This window comes from Prionailurus bengalensis, chromosome C2, assembly GCF_016509475.1.
Source record: "Prionailurus bengalensis isolate Pbe53 chromosome C2, Fcat_Pben_1.1_paternal_pri, whole genome shotgun sequence".
Classification (NCBI taxonomy): Eukaryota; Metazoa; Chordata; class Mammalia; order Carnivora; family Felidae; genus Prionailurus; species Prionailurus bengalensis.
The window spans coordinates 130,463,546-130,490,895 of record NC_057350.1 but is presented as its reverse complement, the minus strand read 5'-3'; the positions used below and the strand labels follow the sequence as shown (position 1 = coordinate 130,490,895).

General features: G+C 38.9%; 1 protein-coding gene and 1 non-coding gene across 3 annotated transcripts in view; both read left to right on the top strand.

The window, feature by feature from the left end:
* TMEM108 (transmembrane protein 108) overlaps window positions 1-27,350 on the top strand; it is a 370,767-nt gene that overhangs the window by 212,875 nt on the left and 130,542 nt on the right. The window lies entirely within an intron of this gene.
* Window positions 982-1,197, top strand: LOC122492540. The gene has a single exon (XR_006299712.1). It is a non-coding gene; the product is annotated as a small nucleolar RNA U89 (small nucleolar RNA).

Genomic DNA, 27,350 nt, shown 5'->3' with positions numbered 1-27,350 from the left:
CAGTGAGTATAATGATTTCCCTGAGATGTTCTCTCAAAGTCAAACAACTGTCTCCCCACAGGACAGAGCTCAGGCTGTGTACAAGCTGCTGTGAGGTCTGCTAATTATAAGAGGGCATAGGAGAGAGCACAAGAGCCCTTTGAGATTAAAAAAAATGTAGTTTACTTTGAAATTCCTTGGTTAGATGAAGAAATGAGAATGTGCCCACTTTCCCCTAAAGGCAGAGAAGCAAGGGTTCAGGAGTTACCTAGATAAAAGACCATGCCCTGAGTACCTGCTAGGTCATCCCTGGCATCCCAGGTTACAACAAGGAGATGAATAAAAAGGGGAGAGTTGGAAGCTGCAAAGTGGGGCACTTAATAAGGGTGGTAATTTATTAAGATTCCAACTCTGGCCTGCAGGTCATTATGAGGCATGAACAGCCCCCCAGGGTTAGGGAGTGCCAGCTTGAAAGGAAGCTTGAGTACCTGGGCAGCTTTCTTGTCTGAACACATGGGGTCACATCTAAGCAGCTTACCATGGCATAGGAGAAGTCCTGAAGGTGGAAAATAAGGCTCAGAAAAATGCAGTCATATTATTTCTTTGATATCTTACTGTTATTTTGACCTGTGGTAAATCCAGAATAATTGAGCTAAAAAATAAAACCTAATTCTTAAATAGCTTAGCTCTAGAAATTCAATCAGGGGGAAAATGTCCCACATTTCACTGTTGGTCTCATATTATCAAGACTCATTCTCTTTTGGTGAGTGTCACGGGTTGGGCTCCCTGGAAGACCTTAAGCCCTTAGATAAAGAGTCTTTGAGCCCTTAGACAAGCAACGTGTTAGGAAGCAGTTCCCAGGAAACCTACAGGAGCATGGGAAGTGGGCATGAAAAGGAAAAGAGGCCTAGCAAGGATACGATATCAAGCAAAGCCCCACAGAGGCCAACATGAGGTTAGTTTCTCTTGTGAGCTCTGGTAAGAGTGCAGATCACACCCCATCATGAGGGACAGAGATACAACATTGTATTCCTGTATCTGTGGGTCCTTGGATGTGCCAGGCACTGGTTTAAGCAGTTTAAATTAGTGACATAGCTGGCCTTGCCTCCATTTCTGCTGCTGCATCAAGTTTCTGGCAGTTGCCTGCAGGGGGGCCCACAGGTGGGGACCAGTGTGGGACTAGGCATGAACTATGTGAGCACAACCTTGAATCTGACACCCAAGAGAAGGGCTGGAATAGTAAGGATGGAGCCAGGGATTGAAACTGGGTGTTATGTAAACCCTTAACCCCAACCTTCTCACCTTGGAGAAGTCCTGAACAGGAACCCTGGCTATATCAAACTGCCATGATCTAGGCATCCTAGAACATCTCCAAGACGATTGCCACATCACAGAACCATATCTTTTTCACTGTTGACAACCTTGTGCTGAACCTACAGGATGAAAGTTTTACCTGGGCAATGACAGCCTCATCAAGGGTGAGAAATGAGAGCCTAGTCACCAGGAACTCCATGCCCAGAGAAGAAGTGGATCTGTTTCTCCCCTGATTTTTGAAGAGCAGTTTGGGGTCCAGCACACCCCCATCCTGCCTCCAGTATCATGTGATGGTCTCTTCTGCATCTGTCCTCCCAAACCTTTTTGGATGAAAAAGCCTGACCAATTTTCAGTGGAATGATTTTGCTCCTTCCTGTGTTGGTCAGAGGTGCTGGGACAGTGTGATTTCTGAGTGATTTCCTACAGTGTTGATTCTTCCCTCTAGGTTGGGAGGCAGTAACCACCATCTCAGGAATTCTCAATAAATTTTTATTACTTAAAAAAAAATTGGAAGGATGCCTAGGTGGCTAAGTCGGTTAAGCATCCAACTCTTGATTTCAGCTCAGGTCATGATTTCGTGGTCTTGAGATCAAGGCCCACATTGGGCTCTGTGCCGAGCATGGAGCCTGCTTAAGATTATTTTTCTGTCTCTCTCTTGCCCCTCACACACACACTAAGAAAAAAAAAATTATTACATTTAATACATTTAACACATGCAAAGCATTTGGAACAGTGCCGTAAATGTTGGGTTATTATTATTCTTACCACCATCACCATCCCTTCCCCTACCCCTCCCATTTCTCTGGACTTAAAGTAAAACCTCATTTCTCTTTCATTTCTAGGATTTTGTTTTCATTTTCATGCTTCATATTACAAACTATTGTATCTCCCTCCTGTCCCCTATTAGTCCCTCTCCTAAATCTCATTCATTGAGAATCAGTCTGTATGTTCTAAGAGCTGGAGGTGACCAATGAAAGGCTGATTGTGAAGCCATCCATCATGCAGCCCCTTCGTTACAGTTGTCCTTGAAATTCCCCCTGATGTGGTCTCATAGGCTTCTCTTGTGCATTATTAAATTGTGATGATAAATGAGTATGACCGGGTATGTTATTCTTTCCCTGGAGATGTGACTCTTGTAGATGTGGTCTCCTTGGAAATTTTTCCCATAGGCAAATCTTTGGCAGAGTCATTGCCAATCTAAGAATCCAGATTTCCCAGTCAGTGGTACTTGAAAAATACAAAGTTCTGAAAGCTAGGAAATGATAGACTTCTGAGGGAGTTATAGTATAATTATAAAGGAAGGAGGGCAGTCTCTGTGCAGGATATCTAATTGTTCTTATGAGGAAGCTGGTTCACATTGTAGAGGAAAACATTCTTGTGTGTATACCAGGGAATTTTGGAGTTTACCTTTGATACTGTATGAGAATGAGTTGGCTAAATATCAAATGATTTTCTTTTTCTTTAAAATAAAAAAAAAACAGAATGGTGAGTGGAAGAGGAAGGGAGGCATCAGAAAAGCAATTGCTAAATCCTGAAAGGGATTAGAGGTCAGGATATTTACATTTTGCTCCCTTTCTTTCATTTTCCAGGACAGGATTTTTATTGTTTAGAATATATGGAAAAATCATATGCTTTCAGAATTGAAAGCAAGTTCCTTTACTAATTGCCACTCCATTTCACAGATGAAGAAACTGATGCTATCCTAAGAGGATAACTGTCCAAGATCTAAACCTATTTGATGTGAGGGTAGAGACTTTAACATGGCTCCACACACTCCTGGTGCAGTGTTTATTGTAGGATCTCCTTTCCTGCCACCTTTCACACTTGTATTCCAGTCACACTCATTTTCTTTTCCTTCCTCAAGTATTCCAACTTACTCCTTGCGTGGGGCCTTTGGCCATTCTCCCTCACCTGTCATGACTGGCTCCCTGCTGCTCAGACTTCTTCCCAACAGCTTTCTCACCACCTGGCTCTCTCCATCACATTGCTCTAGTTTAAGTTCTGCATAGCAGTTGGCTATGATAGAGTTGGCTGATGGAGTTTTTTGCACTTTATCTTTATTGTTTATATCTCCATTTGGAATGTCTGCTAAGAGCCATCATGCTATATTTCCAGCACAGAACAGTGCCCAGCAAATGGAAGACCTCCAACAAACATTGTATTAAAATAGAGTGAACTGGACAGAAGTCAGGAGCAATGGATAGGTTTCTTTGGTGGTTTCTTGGTCAAGTGAGACGTCATATAGAGAGAAGTGAAATTGTGGTCTAGATTAGCACTGTTCCGTAGACATAGAACACAAGCCACAATTTTAGACTTTCTAGTAACTATATTGGGAAAAAAATGAAATTGTGAAATTAATTTTAATGATGTACTTTATTTAACCCAATATATCCAAAACATTTTCATTTCAACATATAAAAAATTATTAGTAAAGTATTTGCTTTCTTTTTTTTTTTTCATACCCGGTCTTTGAAACCCTGCATATAATTTGTACTTAACAACACATCTCAATGTTGACACTGCATTTTGTCAGAAGTACTTGATTTGCATTTATATTTCATAAAATTTACACTTGAAAAATGAGATTCACATTCTTAAAATTTTTATAATAACTGAGTTAGTTGTTCATTTTTACATTTAAATTAGTGAAAATAGAATAAAAATTTAAAATTCACTTCCTCAGTCATACTAGCAACATTTCGAGTGCTCAATGCCACAAATGCAAGTGGCTGCACAGATCTCTATTGGTTGCACCAGACTACTGATTTTGAAGTCGCTTAGCCCTTCCTGTCCTGCATCAGCCGTATGGTATAGAGCCTGGTATGTGGGGCAGAGCACTAGGGCCTTGTGCCAGGATAGATGACTGCCTCTAGCCCACCAGTTTCTTGGCCATCATGTTAAGAAATAGGATTTGCTGGGGCGCCTGGGTGGCTCAGTTGGTTAACCATCCGACTTTGGCTCAGGTCATGATCTCACAGTCTGTGAGTTTGAGCCCCGCGTCCGGCTCTGTGTCGACAGCTCAGAGCCTGGAGCCTGCTTCAGATTCTGTGTCTCGCTCTGTCTCTGCCCCTCCCCTGCTCATGCTCTGTCACTCTCTGTGTCAAAAATAAATAAAACATTTAAAAAAGAAAAAGAAATAGGACTTGCTGTATCCTTTTAAGACCTTGAAAGTAAAGTTGCTTTATTCTGATTTGTTCCAGAAGGGCAAAATCAGAGAATTCTCCCAGTGCCCACAGAAAACACATAGTCCAGGGCTGAGCACAGCACAGTACACACATGTGCACATCTTTCGAGGCATCAGACTCACAGAGCTTCTCAGCGCTTAGAAAACACAAAGAGAATCACAGACAGCAGAGGGTCTGACTCCAGAGCAGCCCTGTTCAGGTGACTGACGTTGAGTGAGCTGCATGTCGTACATGTGCCCCATAGAGGCACTGAAAGTTTATCTGTATGGGAAGACTTTTTTTTCTCATTCTCTGCAAGGCCCTGAACTAATACTCCTTAGAATAGTGTTTTGAGATCCTTACCCCTTCTATGTGCCATCTCATTCTGACTTCTGCTGCAATCTTAGCCTGGCAGCACTGCATCTCCCTTAGTTACCAGGAAGCTTAATGATGCAGGGGGCAGAGATGTTATTTCTCCCAGTTTTCCTACACTTGTCCAGGAGGCCTGGGTATTGTGCTGTGAGCTGATTCTAACAGCAACCCTAAAGGAAATTACTTCGTGGTGTGTGGATCCCTTGGGAGAAGAACAAGGGTCAGCATTATACACTGAAACATTGGATGTCACAGGCTTTGGTCATGGCGCTAAGTTAATTATCAAGTGACAGTGTTTCTCTTCTAAGAACATTAGCAGAGTAACTCTAATTGAGATATCCAGGGTGTAGAATCCCAGATAGCCAGGGTACCTGATGAGTAGACAAAAGCTAAAGTTTGCCATGGAAAAAACAGTCTAAAATCTTCACAGTTTGTAGGTAGCAATCTTCCCAAATGAACAAGCTATCAGGAATGGAATCCTTAGGATACTTTCCTACTTAAATTCCCTCTGTACAACCCCTGGATGGCACTAGACAATCTGGTACCCTTCTGTTTTCATTTTCTTTCAAGTCACTTTTTTTTTATGTTTATTATTTTTGAGAGAGAGAGAGACAGAGAAACAAAGACCATGCAGGGAAGGGGCAGAGAGAGAGGGAGGCACAGAATCAGAAGCAGGCTCCAGGCTCTGAGCTGTCAGCACAGAGCCTGATGCAGGGCTCGCACTCACAGACCACGAGATTATGACCTGAGCCGTAGTCGGCCGCTCAACCAACTGAGCCACCCAGGAGCCCCTCAAGTCACTTTTATAAAGAACCTACTGTGTGCTGGGAATTATGCTAGGCATAGGGAATGAAAGGACATGAACCCCTCTGTCCAAGAGTTCCCAGGCTAGTAGAGAGAGAGGCTTCACACAGAAATTAGAGTATAAATGTGATTAATGTGATCCTTTATCATTCAGAGTGTCTGCTACATGTATGGCTCTGTGGAAAACTCTGGGAATACAGAGATATGAGACATAATCTCTGCTCACCAGAAGCTTATAGTATAATCAAGAAAAGTACAGAAGATGTAAAGAAGATAGTGTGGTATAAGATATACTAAAATGTCACAGGTCAAGCCATGTTCTTAAATCCAGATTAACTAGTAATAAAGCTGATTTTTGATACAACTTCTGACTCCTCTATATATGTTTTAATTGGTTCCAAACATGGAGAGAGGCAATGATTAGTCCCCATAACCAGCACCACAATCCAAGGAGTGATGACAACCAGCCTTTTGTACTTCATAAAGTGTTTCTCATCCCAAATGTCTTTTGTCATATGGGCAACCCTGTTGATAGGCATCATTTTTGTCACCATGTTGCCATTAAGGAAATGGAAACCCAAAGAAGCCAAATGTGCTCAAGATCCCACAAGGAACTTGGACCCAAGTCTACTTACTCTGAGTTCAATATCTTTCTCAGAATGTCACAGCCTCCCATAGTTTACCTAAGTCACAGTTCTTGCAGTGGGAAACTGTGAGATCCACTGAGGATAGTTGTTTCATCTGATTGTATGTTTTTTCTTCTTGGAGTTTTTCAACTTCAGTCAGTGAACTCCTTCAGCCTTTCCCTTGCAGTATATCTCATTTTGTTTTAGCAGCTCTGGTGTTTGGTCTTTTTGTCCACCACCACCCACTTCCAGGTCTGCTTAAAGAAATAAACAGTAGCAGGATAGAGGTATTGGCTCCCAAGTCAGATATTGGCTGGATGAAATTGGGGTACAGAAATGTTGCAACCCTTTGAGGCAATGGGCCATTCCTTTTATAAGCCTATGAATCTGTAGTTCATTTAGCCTCATTATTTCTTAGTTAACAAGCTCTGGTTGTGCCATCCTTATGGCTTTATTTTTAGAAGTCTTAGATTATTATAGCAACTGTGAAAAAGGATGGGAAACGAAATCTGGCTCCCAGTATACATCCTGCTTATTTCTTGAATTAAATTTGCCTTCATCGAGCCCTCAGAGGATGTTGCACCCACCCCTGCTATTGATTGAAAGCTGCTACCGTCACACGGTTGGTTGTTGATGGGGCTGTCAGGTGATAGAGATGTTTCAGGGTACTGCCAGTCCTCCTCCTTATCCAGTTGTTTGTTCTTGGTACCAGCTGGATGTGGGAGGGTAGAGGTGGAAAAGACCAGGTAGGAAGCATGGATAACTGTGACATTTCCTTGCCAAGTGAAACCTTAACAATTTGTGTTGAATCTGATGTTCTAGTCACGGCACTTATGCCTTGTTCAAGCTAATATGACAAGAGAAAGAGATCGTAATGGGACAACCCCACTGTACATCAAAGAGTGGCAATGATCTCAGGAAGTAAATAAAGATGGAAAACTATTGGGCTGCATCAGAGTAGCAAAAGGGCAGGGATGTTTCTCTCACACTATGGTTGATTATAGAAAAGCTCTGAGGGAATTGTAGAGGAAAAGCTAGAGTACTGACCATGAAAGATGTGAACTTAGGTTTTACTGCTGCTTCCTGGGTCCTACAGCAACCATTTCTCCCCACATGCCCTGCTGCTGTCTCTGAGGGCCTTGCCTGCTGTCTTCTCCCCTGCCCTCACCTTGGACTTCTGCCTTTGTTTCTCTACCTGGCACACCAGTTTCCTTGGACATTAGAACCCTGCCATAAATCGATCTCAGGATTGCCTACTAAGCTCCTGTCCACATTTTCCCCTAGGGAACTGAATTCTGTTTCCCATAAATCCTCAGCCTTGAGGGCCTTTCCTCAACAGACTGTTCACCCACAGCTGTGACAGGAAAGCCACCTTGGCCTTGAGTCTTGGGTACTGGTTAAACTCCACACTTGATCTCTCATCACCTATCCAGACTAAGGCAGATATTACACATCCCTGTTGGACTTCCCAGGTTGTCAACAGCAGCATTTACTATAGCTAGTTATTTGTCTCCACCTCCTCCTCCTGCCTGGTGTTGGCTCTTCTTTCACATCCTCACAGGCTCATTGCTGAGGGGCTATCATGCCTTATTGCCAAGCTCATCCAACATAGCTCATTTTCCTTCAGTATGTATGGTATTTCAAAAGAAAAAAATGCAAGATGTGGTCATGGGACTCGTGAAGAAATCTGTTTTGCTTTTTATTTTGTTTCCTCAGAAGGAGGATATGACCCAGTGGAGGAGTCCAGAATGGAAGCGATAAAGAGTATTTTGAATAAGTTTAGCGTCCGAGAGTAATAAAGAATTAAGAATGCAGATAAAGGAATACAAGGAATTATTAGAAAAGGGATCATAGTTGAGTCTAGAATTATTATGAAAAAAATTCAAGGAGATAAGGGTGGGAGAAGGTCATGGAAGGAGATGAGAAAGAGGAGAAAAATAGGAAACAGAAAATGAGAGTTGAGAAGATGAAGGATTTTTTTAGTGACCCCTAATTCTGTAATTAGAGATCATAATGACGTGAGCAGTTTTATTTCCTATTCAGTACAATTTCCATAGAGAGTAAAAGCCCCCACAATTCCAACATATAGGAATCTGAAAAGTCTAGTGGTTTGGCATTTGATGATTTGATATATCTTCTAAAATCCTGTTTTTCAACCACTGAGGCCATGTGCTAACTGCACAAGTAGACATTTTGGTTGAATTTTGGCAGAGGATTTGGGGCAGTGAGTGTATCAGAGACCAAAGATGTCTTAAGAAATGGAAGAGGAAGAAAAGTGAATCAAATGGCCACCAGACCACTGGTTGAATAACAAAGTTTGTTAAATTTGCTGAATCTGAAAGTCAAAACACTATGGTACAATGGATCTGTCCAATAATATTGAATTTTATATATATATATATTTTATTTATATTATAATATATATGATAATATATTATTTATATCATATTGTATATATTGTATCATATATCATAATATATATTATTTATATCATATCATATCATATTATACAGAGAGAGAGAGAAAGAAGCAGGGTCAAGGGTGCAGTCAGACCTTAGTGATGAGTTTTCAAGTTCATCAGGGACTCCTACAATAATGACATCAACTATTGGGTCTTAGTTGTTGCCATGTTTACTTAGATGCCACCAGGATAACCCTGATCATATTTATCTCATAACTGATGACATTTCAGAGGTGTGTTCCTTTGATTTGAAACCCAACTATAGGAAATACCCTCATTTTAAATTAAGTTTTATAGTGAAAAATTTTCTTCACACTAAGGAATAAAGAACTTTAAAATTATTTGAATAATATGGTAATTTCAGTAATTATGTGTACAGAACACATTTTAATAAGAAAATTTTAGTTTATGAAAAATATAATAGTTACATGTATTTTTCCAGCTTTATTGAGATATAATTGAAATATACCATTGTGTGAGTTTAAGGTGTACAGTGTGTTGATTTCACACATTTATATATTGCAAAATAATTACCACCATAGTGTTAACTAACACCTGCACCAAATCATATAACATTATTTTTTGTTGTGAGAATATTTAATATCTACTTACTCTCTGCAACTTTCAAGTATGTAATACAATATTGTTGACTATATTCACCATGCTGTACATCAGATCTCAGGAACTTACTCATCTTAGAACTGGAAGTTTGTACTCTTTGACCAACATCTCCCCATTTCCCCCACCCTACCCCATACCCTTGGTAACCATCATCCTAATCTGTTCTATGAATTCAGCTTTTTTAGATTCTGCATATAAGTGAAATCATACAGTATTTATCTTTCTCCGACTTACTTCACTTAGCAAAATACCCTAAGGTCCATCCATGTTGTTGCAAGCAGCAAGATGTCCTTTCTTGTGGCTGAATAATACTCGTGTGTGTGTGTGTGTGTGTGTGTGTGTGTGTGTGTGTGTATGTATATATACACACATACATACTATATCTTCTTTATCTGTTTATCTGTTGACTGACACGTTTCCATATTGTGGCTATTGTGAATAATGCTGCAGTGAATATGTGAGTGATCTCAAATATTTGAGATCCTATTTTCACTTTTTTTTGACTATACACCCAGAAGTGGGGTTGCTGGATGATATGATAATACTACTTTTAATTTTTCAAGGAACCTCCATACTGTTTTTCATAGTGGCTGTATCAGTGTACGTTCTTACCATCAGTGTATAAGGGTTCCCTTTTCTCTGCATCCTTGTCAACGCTTCTCATCTCTTATCTTTTTGATGATAGCCATTCTAACAGATATGAGGTGTTTTTCATTATGGTTTTGATTTGTATTTCCCTGATGATTCGTGATGTTGAGCACCTTTTCATGTACCTACTAGCCATCTGTATGTCATCTTTGGAAAAACGTCTGTTTAATTCCTCTGCCCATTTTTTAACTTTTAGTTTTATTGAGATATAATTGGCACATATCTCTGTGTAAGTTTAAAGTGTACAGCATAATGACTTTCATATATTGCAAAATAATGACCACAATAAGTTTAGTTAACTTCCATCATCTCATATAGATACAAAAGGAAAACAAGGTTTTTTTCCATGTGATGAGAACTTTTAAGATTTATTGTCTTAGTAATGTTCAAATATATCATACAGAAGAGTTAATTACAGTCATGTACATTACATCCCCCTACTTATTTATCTTATAACTGGAAGTTTGTACCTTTCACCACATATATCCAATTCCCCCACCCCACCTCTGGTTACCACAAATCTGATCTCTTTTTCTATGAGTTTAGTTCTTTTTTTTTTAGATCCCACGTCTAAGTTAAATCATGCAGTATTTTCCTTTTTCTGTATCACTTATTTCACTTAGCATAATGCCTTCAAGGTTCATCCATGTTGCTGCAAATGACAAGATTTCTCTTTTTATGGTTGAATACTATTCCATTGTATGTGCGCGTGCATATGCACATGCATGCACACACACATACACACTGCATTTTCTTTATTGATTCATCTGTCAGTGGACACTTAGGTTGTTTCCATTTCTTGGCTATTGTAAATAATGTTTCTATGAACATAAGGATACAGATATCTCTTTGACATAGTAATTTTGTTTCCTTTGGATATATAACCAGGAGTGGGATTGCTGGATTATATGGTAGTTCCATTTTAAATTTTTTGAGGAACCTCCATACTCTTGTCCAAAGTGGCTGTACTAATTTGCAATCCCACCAGCAGTACACAAGGGTTCCCTTTTCTCTACATTCTTGCCAACACTTTTTATCTCTTATCTTTTTAATGCTAGCCATTCTAAAAGGTGTGAGGTAATACATCATTATGGCTTTGATTTGCAATTCTCTAAGGATAGTGATGTTAAGGACCTTTTCACCCACTTCTATATTTTCTTTAGAAAAATGTCTAGTCAATTCTTCTTTCATTTTCTAATCAGATTTTTTTTTGCTATTCAGTTGTTGGAGTTATTTATATATCTTGGATATTAACCCCTTATAGATATATGGTTTGCAAATACTTTTTTCCCATTCTATAGGTTGCCTTTTCATTTTGTTGATGGCTTCCTTTGCTGTGCAGAATCTTTTAAATTGGATGCAGTTCCACTTGTTTATTTTTGCTTTTGTTTTTGTTGTTGTTGTTGTTGTTAAATCCAAAAAAAAAAAATCATTGCTAAGATGGGTGTCAGTAAGTTTTTCCCTATGTTTCTTTCTACAAGTTTTATGGTTTCAGGTCTTTTGTTTAAGGCTTTAATCCATTTTGAGTTGATTTTTGTGTGTGATGTCAGGAGTTACATGTATTTTTAAAATGTTTTTTTTTTTTCACATTCACCATTTTATTTCATCCTCATAACTATCTGAATAGCCCTGGTTTGCAAAAGAGGATTGGAACTCAGAGACATGATAATATTGGAGATCCAACATGGCGGAGAAGTAGGTGGACTCAAAGTTCTCTCATCCCTCAAACACAGCAGTGTTGAGGCCAAAGGACTTTGAATTCCAAGAGTCTGGGCTGCAAACTCCAGTAGCCCACAGGGACAACCTGGCTGGCCATAGATGCATGATTATGAACTGGGAGAGAGAAAACAGGCAGGGTAGGCATGCAGGAGAGGGATCCCCTTCTGCAGAGAGACAAAGAGAAGAGAAAGAGAGACTGTGAAAGTGTAGGACAGTATCTGGACAAGAGAAAAACCATGGACCGGGGACAGAGAAGGATCCAATCTCTAACTGCAGGCCTTTGTCCAGATTAAGGCCAGCTGTCCTGTTTGTGCACCTGGGGAGGAGGGGAGCCAGCCCCGGGCTCAGTAACTAATTCAGAGGTGCAGTCCGCAGTGGGAGAAAGCAATCCCCACTCTGGGGATTGTACCGGAGTGCTGTGGAAAGAAGGTATATAGCTGTTCAAAGGACAAAGGTCCCTGCTTGCACCCCTCAGCCAGAGGCCATTTATTGGTGTGACAGAGCAGCACTTCCTCAGAACTGGGGCACACAGAGCAGGACCATTAAGACATCGGGGTTTAAATCCCAGCCAAATGCCAGGGAGGAGCGGGAGTCGAGGAGTGAGACAGTCTGCCTCGTTCACGCCCGTTGCACAGTGAGGACAGCCTGAACAGAGTGGTTTAAGACACCCAGTCTGGGGAGGAGAGACAGGTGTTGCCATTTTTCTCCCCATCACCAACAAAGTGTGGGGCTCCAGGGAATGGACAAAGGGCCCACAATGGAGGTGGTACCTGCCTATGCCAAACCATGCCCCTCCATGTCTGGTAACTGCATATCCACCAGAGATTGATGCTGACCAACCAGACAGCCCCTCCTCCAGTCCACAGTTGCCCCTGGTTCCAGGGCACTCAGCAGTTTTGCATTTTCTGATTTAATTCTTGGGCAGTTCTTATTATATATAATTTTTTTCCTTCTTTTCTCCTTATTTCTTCCCTCTTCTAGTCTGCTTATTCTGGTTGTTGGTTTGTTTAAGCAGACATAATTAATCTATTATCTTTATACCTATTCTATATCTCCTTCTTTATTTTCCTCTCTCTCTGGATAAGCTGTGTAGCTCCTCTGCCTAGTCAATTTTCTTTTCTTTTCCCCCCACCTCTGTCATTTCTCTCTTTGCATGGGATAAGGCCTCTTCTACTAACACCACCCCCACCCCATTGTTTTTGTTGTTGTTTTATTGTTTTGTGTGTGTTTGGTTTTTTGTTATTTTTTGCTTGTTTTGTTTTGTTTGTTTTATTTTTTTCCAGGGCTACTTCAACAAAGAAATCAAAGCACACCTGGTGGAGGGTCCAAAACATCACTACGAGTAGGGATATAAAGCAACCAGAGCCACAACAAGAGAGCAACTAACACACTCCAAAAAAACACCTCTGCCAGAGCCAGGCCCTGGACAGTGTATGGCCCCTCTTTAATATAGTAGTGCTCGCAGGTGCAGGACACATAACAAGCTTTTAAAACACATAAGGGACAGAAAACTAGCCAAAAGGATGAAATAGAAGAATTCTCCTCAAAAGAAATTCCAGGAAGAAATGACAGCTAAGGAATTGCTCAAAACAGATATAAACAATATAACTGAACAAGAATTTAGAATAGTAGTCATAAGATTAATTGCTGGACGTGAAAAAAAGCATAGAAGACAGCAGAGACTCTATTGCTGCAGAGATCAAGGAACTAAAAAATAGTCATGATTAATTTAACAATGCTGTAAATGAGGTGCAAAATAACCTGCAGGTGGTGACAGCCAGAATTGAGGAGGCAGAGGGGAGAATAGGTGAAATAGAAGATAAAATTATGAGAAGAGATGAAGCTGAGAAAGAGATAAAAAAAAAATTCTGGATCATGAGGGGAGAATTAGAGAACTAAGTGACTCAATGAAATGGAACAATATTGCTATCATAGGAGTTCCAGAAGAAAAAGAGAGAAAGGGGCTGAAGGTGTGCTTGAACAAATCATAGCTGAAAACTTCCCCAATCTGGGGAAGGAAACAGACATTGAAATCCAGGAGGCACAGAGAACTCCCTTCAGACGTAACTTGAATTGATCTTCTGCACGACGTGTCATAGTGAAACTGGCAAAATACAAAAATAAAGAGAGAATTCTGAAAGCAGCCAGGGATAAACGGGCCTTAATCTACAGGGGTACACACAAAGGTAGTAGCAGACCTAGCACTCCTTTCTGGAGTGGCAGGAAATTTTCAATGTGATGAATAGAAAAAAATATGCAGCCAAGAATCCTTTATCCAGCAAGCCTGTCATTCAGAATAGAAGGACAGATAAAGGTTTTCCCAAACAAACAAAAACTGAAGGAATTCATCACTACTAAACCAGCCCTACAAGAGATCCTAAGGGAGACTCTCTGAGTATTGCAAAGACCACAGAGACACCACTACAAACATGAAACCTACAGATAACACAATGACTCTAAACCCATATCTTTCAATAATAACACTGAATGTAAATGGACTAAATGCTCCAGTCAAAAGATATAGGGTATCAGAATGGATAAAAAAAAAAAAATAACGCCCATCTATTTACTGTCTGCAAGAGACCCATTTTATTTTTTTTCCCAATATATGAAGTTTATTGTCAAATTGGTCTCCATACAACACCCAGTGCTCATCCCAAAAGGTGCCCTCCTCAATACCCATCACCCACCCCCTATCAACCCTCAGTTTGTTCTCAGTTTTTAAGTCTCTTATGCTTTGGCTCTCGCCCACTCTAACCTCTTTTTTTTTTTCTTCCCCTCCCCCATGGGTTTCTGTTAAGTTTCTCAGGATCCACATAAGAGTGAAAACATATGGCATCTGTCTTTCTCTGTATGGCTTATTTCACTTAGCATTACACTCTCCAGTTCCATCCATGTTGCTACAAAGGGCCATATTTCATTCTTTCTCATTGCCACGTAGTACTCCATTGTGTATATAAACCACAATTTCTTTATCCATTCATCAGTTGATGGACATTTAGGCTCTTTCCATAAATTAGCTATTGTTGAGAGTGATGCTATAAACATTGGGGTACAAGTGCCCCTAGGCATCAGTACTCCTGTATCCCTTGGGTAAATTCCTAGCAGTGCTATTGCTGGGTCATAGGGTAGGCCTATTTTTAATTTTCTGAGGAACCTCCACACTGTTTTCCAGAGCGGCTGCACCAATTTGCATTCCCACCAACAGTGCAAGAGGGTTCCCGTTTCTCCACATCCTCACCAGCATCTATAGTCTCCTGATTTGTTCATTTTGGCCACTCTGACTGGCATGAGGTGATATCTGAGTGTGGTTTTGATTTGTATTTCCCTGATGAGGAGCTATGTTGAGCATCTTTTCATGTGCCTTTTGGCCATCTGGATGTCTTCTTTAGAGAAGTGTCTATTCATGTTTTCTGCCCATTTCTTCACTGGGTTATTTGTTTTTCGGGTGTGGAGTTTGGTGAGCTCTTTATAGATTTTGGATACTAGCCCTTTGTCCGATATGTCATCTGCAAATATAAGAGACCCATTTTAGACCTGAGGACGCCTTCAGATTGAAAGTGAGGGGATGGAGAACCATCTATCATGCTATTGGAAGTCAAAAGAAAGCTGGAGTAGCCATACTTATGTCAGACAAACTAGATTTTAAACTAACGACTGTAACAAGAGATGAAGAAGGACAGTATATGATAATTATGGGGTCTATACATCAAGAAGAGCTAACAATTATAAATGTTTATGCATCCAATTCGGAAGTACCCAAATATGTAAAATAATTACAAACATAAGCAGTCTTATTGATAAAAATGTAATTGCAGGGGACTTTAATACTCCACTTATGGCAATGGACAGATCATCTAGGCAGAAAATCGATAAAGAAGCAATGGCTCTGAATGATTCATTGGGTCAGATGGACTTGACAGATACATTCAGAACTTTTCATCCCAAAGCAACAGACTACACATTGTTTTCAGGTGCACATGAACATTGTCCAAGATAGATCACACAATGGGTCACAAAAAGGCCGTCAATAAATATAAAAGAATTGAGATCATACCATACACATTTTCAGATCACAATGCTATGAAGCTTAAAACCAACCACAGGAAAAAGTCTGGAAAACCTCCAAATGCATAGACATTAAAGAACATCCTACTAAAGAACAAATGGGTCAACCAGGCATTTAAAGAAGAAATTAAAAAATATATGGAAACAATTAAAAATGAAAACACTACACTCCAAACCCTTTGGGATGCAGCAAAGGCAGTCCTAAGAGGAAAATACATTGCCATCCAGGCCTATCTCTAGAAACAAGAAAAATCCAAAATACAAAACCTAACAGAATACCTAAAGGAACTAGAAGCAGAACAACAAAGAAACCCCAAGGCCAGCAGAAGAGAAATAATAAAGATTAGAGCAGAAATAATATAGAATCCAAAAAAAAACCCCAAAAACCAGTAGAACAGATCAATGAAACTAAGAGCTGTTTTTTTTTGAAAAAATAAACAAAATTGATAAACCCATAGCCAGACTTCTTGAAAAGAGAGAGGACCCAAATAGATAAAATCATGAATGAAATTGCACTTATCACAACCAATCCCTCAGAAATACAATTATCAGAGAAAACTGTGAAAAATTATGTGTCAACAAACTGAACAACCTGGAAGAAATGGACAAATTCCTAGACACCCACACACTGCCAAAACTCAAATGGGAAGAAATAGAAAATTTAAACAGACCCATAACTAGTGAAGAAATTTAGTCAGCTATCAAAAATCTCCCAACAAGGAGGTTGTTGGGCCAGATGGCTTCCCAGGGGAATTCTACCGAACATTTAAAGCAGAAATACCTATCTTTCTCAAGTTGTTTCAAAAAATAGAAATGGAAGGAAAGCTTCCTGACTCATTCTATGAAGCCAGCATTACCTTGATTCCCAAACCAGACAGAGACCCCACAGAAAAGGAGAATTACAGGCCAATGTCCCTGATAAACATGAATGCAAAAATTCTCAACAAGATACTAGCAAATTGGATTCAACAGCATTTAAAAGGATTAGTCACCATGATCAAGTGGGATTCATTCCTGGGCTGCAGGGCTGGTTCAGTATTTGCAAATTAATCAATGTAATACATCACGTTAATAAAAGAAAAGATAAGAACCGTATTATCCTGTCAATAGTTGCAGAAAAAGCATTTGACAAAATACAGCATCCTTTCTTAATAAGAACCTTAAAGAAAGTCTGGATAGAAGGAACATACCTAAACATCATAAAAGCTACATATGAAAAGCCCACAGCTAATATCATCCTCAGTGGGGAAAAACTGAGAGCTTTCCCCCTGAGATCAGAAACACAGCAGGGATGTCCACTCTCACCACTGTTGTTTAATGCAGTGTTGGAAGTCTTAGCAACAGCAGTCAGACAACAAAGCAAAATAAAAGGCATCAAAATTGACAAGTCAAGTTTCACTTTTCACAGATGACATGATACTCTATATGGAAAGCCCAAATGACTCCACCAAAAAGCTTTTAGAACTGATACATGAATTCAGCAAAGTCACAGGGTACAAAATCAGTGTACAGAAATCGGTTACACTTCTATACACCAATACTGAAGCAACAGAGAGAGAAATCAAGAAATCAATCCCATTTACCATTGCACTAAGAACCATAAAATACCTAGGAATAAACCTAACCAAAGATGTAAAAGATCTGTATGCTGAAAACTATACAAAATTTATAAAGGAAAGTAAAGAAGACACAAAGAAGTGGAAAAACATTCCATGCTCATGGATTGGGAGAATAAATATTGTTAAAATGCCAATATTACCCAAAGCAATCTACACATTCAATGCAATCCCAATCAAAATTGCACTGTCATTCTTCTCAAAGCTAGAACAATCCTAAAATTTGTATGGAACCACAAAAGACCCCAAATAGCCAAAGTAATGTTGAAAAAGAAAACCAAAGCAGGAGGCATCACAATCCCAGACTTTAGCCTCTAGTACAAGGCTGTAATCATTAAGACAGTGTGGCACTGGCATAAAAACAGACACATAGACCAATGGAATAGAATAGAGAACCCAGAATTGGATCCACAAATGTGTGGCCAATTAATCTTTGACAAAGCAGGAAAGAGTATCCAATGGAAAAAAAGACAGTCTCTTTAGCAAATGGTGCTGTGAGAACTGGATAGCAACATGGAGAAGAATGAAACTAGACCGCTTTCTTACACCATACACAAAAATAAACTCAAAATGGATGAAAGACCTCAATGTAATACAGGAAGCCATCAAAATCCTCGAGGAGAAAGCAGGCAAAAACCTCTTTCACCTTGGCCGCATCAATTTCTAGCTCAACACGTCTCTAAAGGCAAGAGAATTAAAAGCAAAAATGAACCTCACTTGGGACCTCATCAAGATAAAAAGCTTCTGCACTGCAGAAGGAACCATCAGCAAAAGTAAAAGGCAACTGACGGAATGGGACAAGATATTTGCAAATGACATATCGGAACAAGGGTTAGTACCCAAGATCTATAAAGAATTTACCAAACTCCACATCTGAAAAACAAATAATCCAATGAAGAAATGGGCAGAAGACATGAATAGACACTTCTCCAAGGAATACATCCAGATGGCCAACAGACACATGAGAATATGCTCAACGTCTCTCATCATCAGGGAAACACAAATCAAAACCACACTGAGATACCATGTCATACCAGACAGAGTGGCTAAAATGAACAACTCAGGAAACAACAGATGTGCAGATGTGGAGAAATGGGAACCCTCTTGCACTGTTGGTGGGAATGCAAACTGGTGTAGCCTCTCTGGAAAACATGTGTAGGTTCCTCAAAAAATTAAAAATAGAACTACCCTATGACCCAGGAATAGCACTGCTACGAATTTATCCGAAGGATACAGGAGTGCTGATTCATAGGGGCACATGTACCCCAATGTTTATAGCAGTGCTTTCAACAATAGCCAAATTATGGAAAGAGCCTAAATGTCCATCAACTGAATGGATGAATGGATAAAGAAGATGTGGTTTATATATACAATGGAATACTACTTGCCAATGAGAAAGAATGAAATCATGCCATTTGTAGCAACATGGATGGAACTGGAGGGTATTATGCTAAGGGAAATAAGTCAGTCAGAGAAGGACAGATATCATATGTTTTCACTCATATGTGGAACTTGAGAAACTTAACAGAAGACCATGGGGGAAGGGAAGGGAAAAAAATAGATACAAACAGAGAGGGAGGGAGACAAACCATAAGAGACTCTTAAATACACAGAACAAACTGAGGGTTGATGGGGAGATGGGGAGAGGGAAAATGGGTGATAGGCATTGAGGAGGACACTTGTTGGGATGAGCACTGGGTGTTGTATGTAAGCGATCAATCACAGGAATCTACCTCCAAAACCAGGAGCACACTGTACACACTGTATGTTAACCAATTTGACAATAAATTACGTTAAATCAATAAATCAATACATCAATAAAAATGAGTAAAATTTAAAAAGAAAGGTGATAATACTTAAGGTCACACAGGTAGAATGTGGCACAGAAAGACATCATCTTTTTCTTATGTATCATGGGGATATAATCCATAATACTTTTGAGTATAAGTTATATTGTAGTTATTTTTTTCTTCCATATGCTAAATTGAATCAAGTCTAGCATCATACTCTTTGAACTTCATTTCTCTTATATATTATCTAAGAAATTTAGGAGGTAATTATAGTTCAAAAGCCAAGTCCTCCAGATGCTCTCTCCCAAGTGAGGAAGAGCCCTGGCAGCAGTTTGTCTGTTGGTGCATTGGTACTGTTTGGTGTTGCTGTGGTTCCTCTAACTTCTTGCTGACCTACAACACCACTGCTGATCCTATTGCATCTCTTATGTGATTGGCTCTACTGGTCCATTCCTCAGGAAAGTCTTTCTGGCTCGAGTTCTAGCTGCCTTGCAAGCTCATCTTTGTTTTTTGTCTTGTCTTTGTTGTTTTCTTTTTGTCTTTTTTTTATAATTGAGATATAGTTAATCTATAGCATTATATTAGTTTCAGTTGTATAACATAATGAATCAATATTTGTATACAGTATGAAATAATCAAAATAGTTACCATGCATCACCATAATTACAATAAATTTTTTTCTTGTGATGAGAACTTCTAAGATTTACTCTCTTAGCAGCTTTTAAATATGCAATACATTATTAGTAACTATAGTCACCATGTTGTACATTATATCTCCATGACTTAGTTATTTTATAAGCTTTTACCTTTTAATTGCCTTTACCCATTTTGCTTACCCTCCACTCCTGCTCCTCTCTGGCAACCATCATTCTGTTCTCTATATCTATGGGCTTGGTTTTTGTTTCATTTATTTATTTATTTTTTTAGATTCCACATGTAAGAGATATCCTACAGTATTTGTCTTTCTCTGACTTACTTCGCTTAGCATAAGTATGCCCTCAAGGGCCATTCATTTATAAATGGCAAGATTCCATTATAAATGGCAAGATTCCATTAATTTTTATGGCTGATTAGTGTTTGTGTGTGTGTGTGTGTGTGTGTGTGTGTGTGTGTGTGTGTGTGTATGTATCTTAACCCACTTATTCATTGATGGACACTTAGGTTGTTTCCATATCTTGGCTATTGTAAATAATGCTACAGTGAATATGAAGCTGCATATATCTTTTCAAATTAGTGTTTTCATTTTATTTGAATAAACACCTAGAAGTGGAATTGCTGGATCATATGGTGGTTCTATTTTTAATTTTTTAAGGAGCCCCCTGATGTATTCCATAATAGCACCAATTAACATTGCCACTAGCAGTACACAGAGTTCCCTGTTTTCCACATCCTTGCCAACATTTGTTATTTCTTGTCTTTTTGACAATAGCCAGTCTGACAGGTGTGAGGTTATCTCTCATATTGTTTTGATTTGCATTTCCTCCGTGATTAGTGATGTTGAATATTTTTCATGTGCTTGTTGACCATCTGTATATCTTCTTTGGAAAAAATGTCTATTCCAATCTGCCTATTTTTTAATCAGATTTTTTTTTGCTGTCGTGTGAGCTCTTTATATATTTTGGATGTTAACTTCTTATCGAATACATGGTTTGCAGTTATTTTCTCCATTCAGTACATTGTATTTTCATTTTGTTGATGATTTTCTTTGCTGTGCAGAGACTTTTTTGTTTGGTGTAGTCCCACTTGTTTATTTTTGCTTTTAGAGTCAGATCCAAAATATCATTGCAAAGACCACTGCCAGGGAGCTTACCACCTATGTTTCCTTCTAGGAGTTTTATGGTTTTGTGCCTTACATTCAAGTCTTTAAATCATTTTGAGTTAATTTTTGTGTATGGTATAGGGCAGTAGGCTAGCCTCATTGTTTTATATGTGGCTGTCCAGTTTTTCCAACACCATCCATTAAAAACAGTGTCATTTCCCCACTGTATATTCTTGGTTGCTTAACCATATGTATGTGGGTTTACTTCTCGGCTCCCTATTCTGTTCCATTAATCTATATATCTGTTTTTATGCCATTGCCATGTATTTTGGTTACTATAGCTTTGCGATACAGTTTGAAATCAGGAAGCATGATGCCTTCGATTTTGTTCTTTCTCAAGATTTCTTGAGGTATTTTGCGGTTCCATACAAATTTTAGGATTATTTTCTATTTCTATGAAAAATGCCTTTGGAATGTTGATAAGGAATGTTTTGAATCTGTAGACTGCTTTGGGAAGTATGGACATTTTAACAATGTTCTTGCAATCCTTGGGCATGGAATATCTTTCCATTTATTTGTGTATTATTCTATTTCTTTTACCTCCTTGGTTAAATTTATTCCTAGGTATTTTATTCTTCTTGATGCATTTCTAATTGTGATTGTTTTCTTAATTTCTCTCTTTGATAGTTCATTGTTAGTGTATAGAAACAGAGCAGATTTTTATATTGATTTTTGTATCCTGCAACTTTACTGAATTCATTTATTCTAACAGTTTTTTGGTGGAGTCTCTAGGATTTTCTACACATAAAATCATCTTATCTACAGATAGTGACAGTTGTACTTTTTTTTAATAATAGGATGACTTTTGGGGCATCTGGGGGGCTAAGTCATTTAAGTGTCCAAGTCTTGATTTCAGGTCAGGTCATGATCTCATGGTGGTGAGATGAAGCCCTGCATCAGGCTCTGTTGGGCTTGGAGCCTGCTTAAGATATTCTCTCTCCCTCTCCTCTGCCCCTCCCCTGCTCATACTCTCTCCAAAAAAATAAAAAATAAAATAAATAAAAAAACCTTTTATTTCTTTCTCCTGCCTACTAGCTTTGGCTGAGACTTCCAATACTGTACTGAATAAAAGTTGTGAAAATGGGTATCCTTGTTTTCCTAATCTTTCACCATTGTGTATGATGTTAGCTGTGGGCTTATTTTATGTGATCTTTGTTAGGTTGAGTACAATTCCATCTGTATCCACTTTGTAGAGAGTTGTTATCATAAATGGATGCTGAGTTTTGTCAAATGCTTTTTCTGCTATTGAGATCATATGATTTTTAGCTTTCCTTTTGTTAACATAGTATGTCAATTTGTGGATGTTGAGCGATCCTTGCATCCCTAGAGTAAATCTCACTTGATCATGGTGTGTGATCTTTTAAATGTATTATTGAATTTAGTTTGCTAATATTTTGTTGAGGGTTTTTGCAAATATATATGTTTAAGCTTCAAAAATTATGGTTTTAGGGGTGTCTATAGAGTAACATCCCATAACTTAGAAATGTAGCACTCTGGGGCGCCTGGGTGGCGCAGTCGGTTGGGCGTCCGACTTCAGCCAGGTCACGATCTCGCGGTCCGGGAGTTCGAGCCCCACGTCAGGCTCTGGGCTGATGGCTCGGAGCCTGGAGCCTGTTTCCGATTCTGTGTCTCCCTCTCTCTCTGCCCTTCCCCCGTTCATGCTCTGTCTCTCTCTGTCCCAAAAATAAATAAACGCTGAAAAAAAAAATTAAAAAAAAAAGAAATGTAGCACTCTGACTGAGTTCTACATAGGACTATGCTAGATGATAGACTTATAATGTATTGTATTCTCAGTATTAGCAAGTCTACATGTGCACTTAGATAGCCTCAATAGTTGATCAACAGAATTTTCTAGGATATGTACAAATCATCAAATGCCAAACAATTGGGATTTTTCAGATCCAGTGCTTTCGGGGAATTTTACTCTATTACAGAAATTGTACTGAATAACAAATATAATAATTTAAAACATTGTTATTATCTCTAACTGAAGGGGTGGGAGAGGCTTTTTAAAATCCTCAATTCTAAAAATAAACAAATAAAATCCTCAATTCTGTCAACTCTAATTTTGTACGTCTCTTACTCTCTCTTCCTCTTACTCTCTCATATCTCAAAGCAGAATTTTTTGACATTGAGCCACTTGCCTAAAATCATGTAATCACTGAAGGAAGAATCCCATGGATTTTGTTTGTTTGTGTTACTTCATTTGAAGTCTAGTCTTTGATTTATATAGTCTTGATATCATGTCTGGTAGGTTGGTAAGCTTCCCTAGGACTTCATTCAGTCTTTAGCCAGCCATTCTGTAACCCCAACAGGCGCTGAATGAGATTAATAGACAAAAATATGCACTAAGTTTATTCATTCAACAAATATTTGAATGCCAGTCATTGTGTTAGATCCTGTGTTAAGATCCCTTAAAAAACAAAATCTTAATCCCAGAGAAAGATAGTTAAAAGTTATTCTTTTCCAAAGCAAATTTTCATGGACATTCATTAAACACTATGTGATCAGGATCCATGCTTCTTCTATCTTAAGATCCCACTATCTTCAGTGCTAGCCTACACGATCATCACAGAAGGGGGGAAATATTGCATACATATCCTTCTTTGTCTAGAAGTAATACACATGAATTTCTGCTTCCATCCCAATAGCTAGATCTAGTCATATGGCCCCATTTGGATTCAAGGGGACTGGCGATAGTCTGTGGCCGTGCAGATACTGCCCAGTAACAAATCTACACTATGGGAGGGAAACAAATCTTGGATAGTGAACTAGTCATCTCTATGTTCTTGGCTCTGAGCTTAAACCTCTAGGTGGAAGGATAACTAATAAAACCAGACAGACTTTAAAGCTGTCAGTTCTTCTGACAGCCTATTTATAGAGTAAAATAAAGGCAACAGGAATGGTTCTTAGAAATAACTAGTTGTAACCACTGTTGCTGTGAATTCTTACAGCATTATTTCACAAATTTTCTATTACAGAATTCTGTTATTGTCACTATCATCATCACCCCATCTATTGATGTGAGTGCCCTTGAGATAAATGAGTGACTGACCGAAACCACATTAATTTCAAGTTTTGATAGGCTCATGGGACTAACTATTCCTGTTTACAGGTTTAAAAGGATGAAAGGCAAGTAAAACAGGATTCATTTCAACTCCCTGCTGTGGTAGTGTTAAAAGAGCTGTAAAGGTCTAGATATGTGAGATGAATGAAAACAGGACTGTCATCTAAGGTTATCCAGATTGTGAATTGAAGATAGTACAGAAGCCATTTACGTTGTAGACTGTGTTAATGGTGTCCTCCTGGAGTTATGTAGCTATTCTGTGGAGGACCTGAATAAAAATTTTAGCAGTGGGTTCGTTAGGAAAATAATGTTTTAAACATAGTTTATGATGCTGTAATTGTAAATTCACATGGAGACCCAGCAGATAACTTTCCTTTTAGATTTTTTTGATATGTTTTGATTAGTTTTTCTTGGTACAGTATGTCAGGAAGTCTTGCTCCATAAGCAAGTATTTCATGTTCCTATGAGTAAATGGAAAGTAAAATCAAGAGGTAGAGAGTTGAGAGTATAATGAATGGTAGAGAAACAGAAAATGGAAGGTTCAAGAAGCTATGACATTTTTAGAACTAAATGAGTAGATAAAATGGGAGGCTTGGGTTAGGATGGCTCTCATTATTGTGTATAGCATCCCAGAGAAACATAGAATGTAGAGCAACCTATTGCAGGAGTTCCTGTTTTACCCAAGAAATATCCCATAAAACAACAAAAGTAGTTAGGAATCAGAAAAGCTAGATTATAATACTGGCTAACTTGCTATCAATTATTTCACCTATCTGAGCTTCAGTTTACCCATTTCTGAGGACTCTCAGTTTATCCACGTATAAAAAGAACATTAAAATAAAAAATGGTCTATAAACTTATTCCTACTCTTAACATTCTACAATTAAGAATGGATGGGGTGCCTGGGTGGTTCAGTCAGTTAAGCGGCTGACTTCAGCTCAGGTCACAATTTCATGGTTAATGAGTTTGAGCCCCGTATTGGGCTCTGTACTGACAGCTCAGAGCCTAGAGCCTTCTTTGGATTCTGTGTCTCCTTCTCTCTCTGCCCCTCCTCCATTCATGCTCTGTCTCTCAAAAATAAATTAAAAAAAAAAAAAAAGAAGAATGGATGGATGGATGTTGGGACATCTGGGTAGCTCAGTTGGTTAAGCGTCCTACTCTTGGTTTCTGCTCAGGTCATCATCTTGTGGTTGGTGAGCTTGAGCTCCACTTTGGGCTATGTGCTGAAAATGTAGAGCCTGCTTGGGATTCTCTGTCTCCCTGTCTCTCTCTGACTCTCCCTGTGCTCACTCGCTCTCTCAAAATAAATAAACATTAGAAAAGGGGGGGGGGTGGATGTTTTTACCCTAAAAGAAACAAAAAGGTCCTGAGTGTCATTGAATCTGCACATTGGAGTCAGATAGCCTGGGAAAAGCTCATCAAGGAAGAAACATAAATGCGGGCACAAGATGGTCTTTTCAGTTACTCCATCCTAGGTGTCACTGCTTATAAAAATGTATTAAACTCTTTAGGTATGATCAGATTAATACAGAAAATTGAAAGGTATACCACCCTTCTGATAGATTTTTTAAATTCTAAATCTGTACAAAGATTTCTTTTGCCAGTGTTTAATTTCACTTGGTTTCATTATTTACCAAGCTCTCCTTGGTTGGTTGATAATCATCTTCAAAAATGTGTTCCATATACTGGAAATTTACTAAGAGAACTTAAGTGTTCTCACCACAAAAAAAAAAGGTAAATATGTGGTGATGACTAGGTTAATTAGCTTGATTGTGGTAATCATTTTACAATATATACCTATATTAAAATACCATGTATACTTTAAACATACACAATTTTTGTCAACTATACCTCAGCAAAGCTAGAGAGAAGGGCGCAAAAAATACATATATGTGTGTTCTGAATCTCTCCTGTGCCCTGCTGTAGTCATTATGTGCATTAACAAAAAGGAAAAAGATGGGGCACCTGGGTGGCTCAGTCAGTCAAGCCACTGACTCCTGGTTTCAGCTCCAAGTCATGATTTCATGGTTCATGAGTTCAAGCCCCCCATCAGGCTCTGTGCTGACAGTGCAGAGCCTGCTTGGGATTGTCTCTCTCTCTCCTCTCTCTCTCTGCCCCTCCCGCTCGCTCACTCATGCACGCTCTCTCTCTCTAAATAAATAAATAACTTTAAATTTTTTATTTAAAAAAATAAAAAGATAATAGGCCTGATCTCACAGAGATTCTGGGTAATTCCAATACCCAGGAATTGGAGGTACCTACTGGGAGGTAGCTAGTTGGCAAGATAGTTTTAAAAACTAAACTGTAAACCTGGCTTCAGCATGCCAGAGCATCCTAAACATCTCATGTGAAGGCACATGAGTCATATTCCTAGTAAAGAACATATAAAAGATATTCATTAAATATTTGTAGGTTGGATGAATGTGCCTGGAAAAAATCCTCCTGCAACAAAGGCAGCCAATGAACTGCCTGTAAAGGTAGCCATTAGTCACTGTTGTGGGTATTAGTGGGAAGAATTGTAATAACACTAGCCCCCTTTAGAATTTCTAACCGTATCCCTGCTCTCTTGCAGTTTGGATTTTGAAACCATATTATATATGTAGTATGAGTAACTACAAGAGGAGATATAAATAAAAATATTTCTGTTAGGTAGCAAACACCCTCTAGGGGCCAGCCAAAAATGGAAATTCACTTGGTAGGAAAGCTCCTCAACCAAGGCGGCTCTGGATACCTAGAAATTAACTTCAGCCAAACATGAGATTCTAATAAAAAATTACCAAATGCATAAGGAAACGAACTATGATAGCAAGAGTCGGCAAGAGAAGAGAAAGGAAAGAGAAGAGGGAAAGGGATTGATTTTAGATTGCCAAGAACTTTAGATACTGGAATTAGCAGATACTGAGTATGAGCTATGGTATTTTCATTATCTATCAATGTTTAATAAATTACCCCAGAATTTAGTGACATGAAACAACCAGTTGTGCTCATGGAGTCTGTGGGTCAGGAACTCTGGGTTTGGGTAATGATTTTATTTGTTCCATGTTGCATGGGTCCACAGCTGGATGGGTTGTAGGCTTTAGTGACTCAACATCTAGCTACTGTAATACTCTGAAGCTTTGTTCACTCATATTTCTGGTGGTTCTTGCTGGCTGTGATTGAGCCCTTAGTTGAACTTATCAGCAAGAACATCCAAATGTAGCCTCTCAATGTGGCCTGGGCTCCTCACAGCATTATGGATGGTTCTTAGGGAATCTGCAGAAAGGCTTAGGCAGAAACTGTATC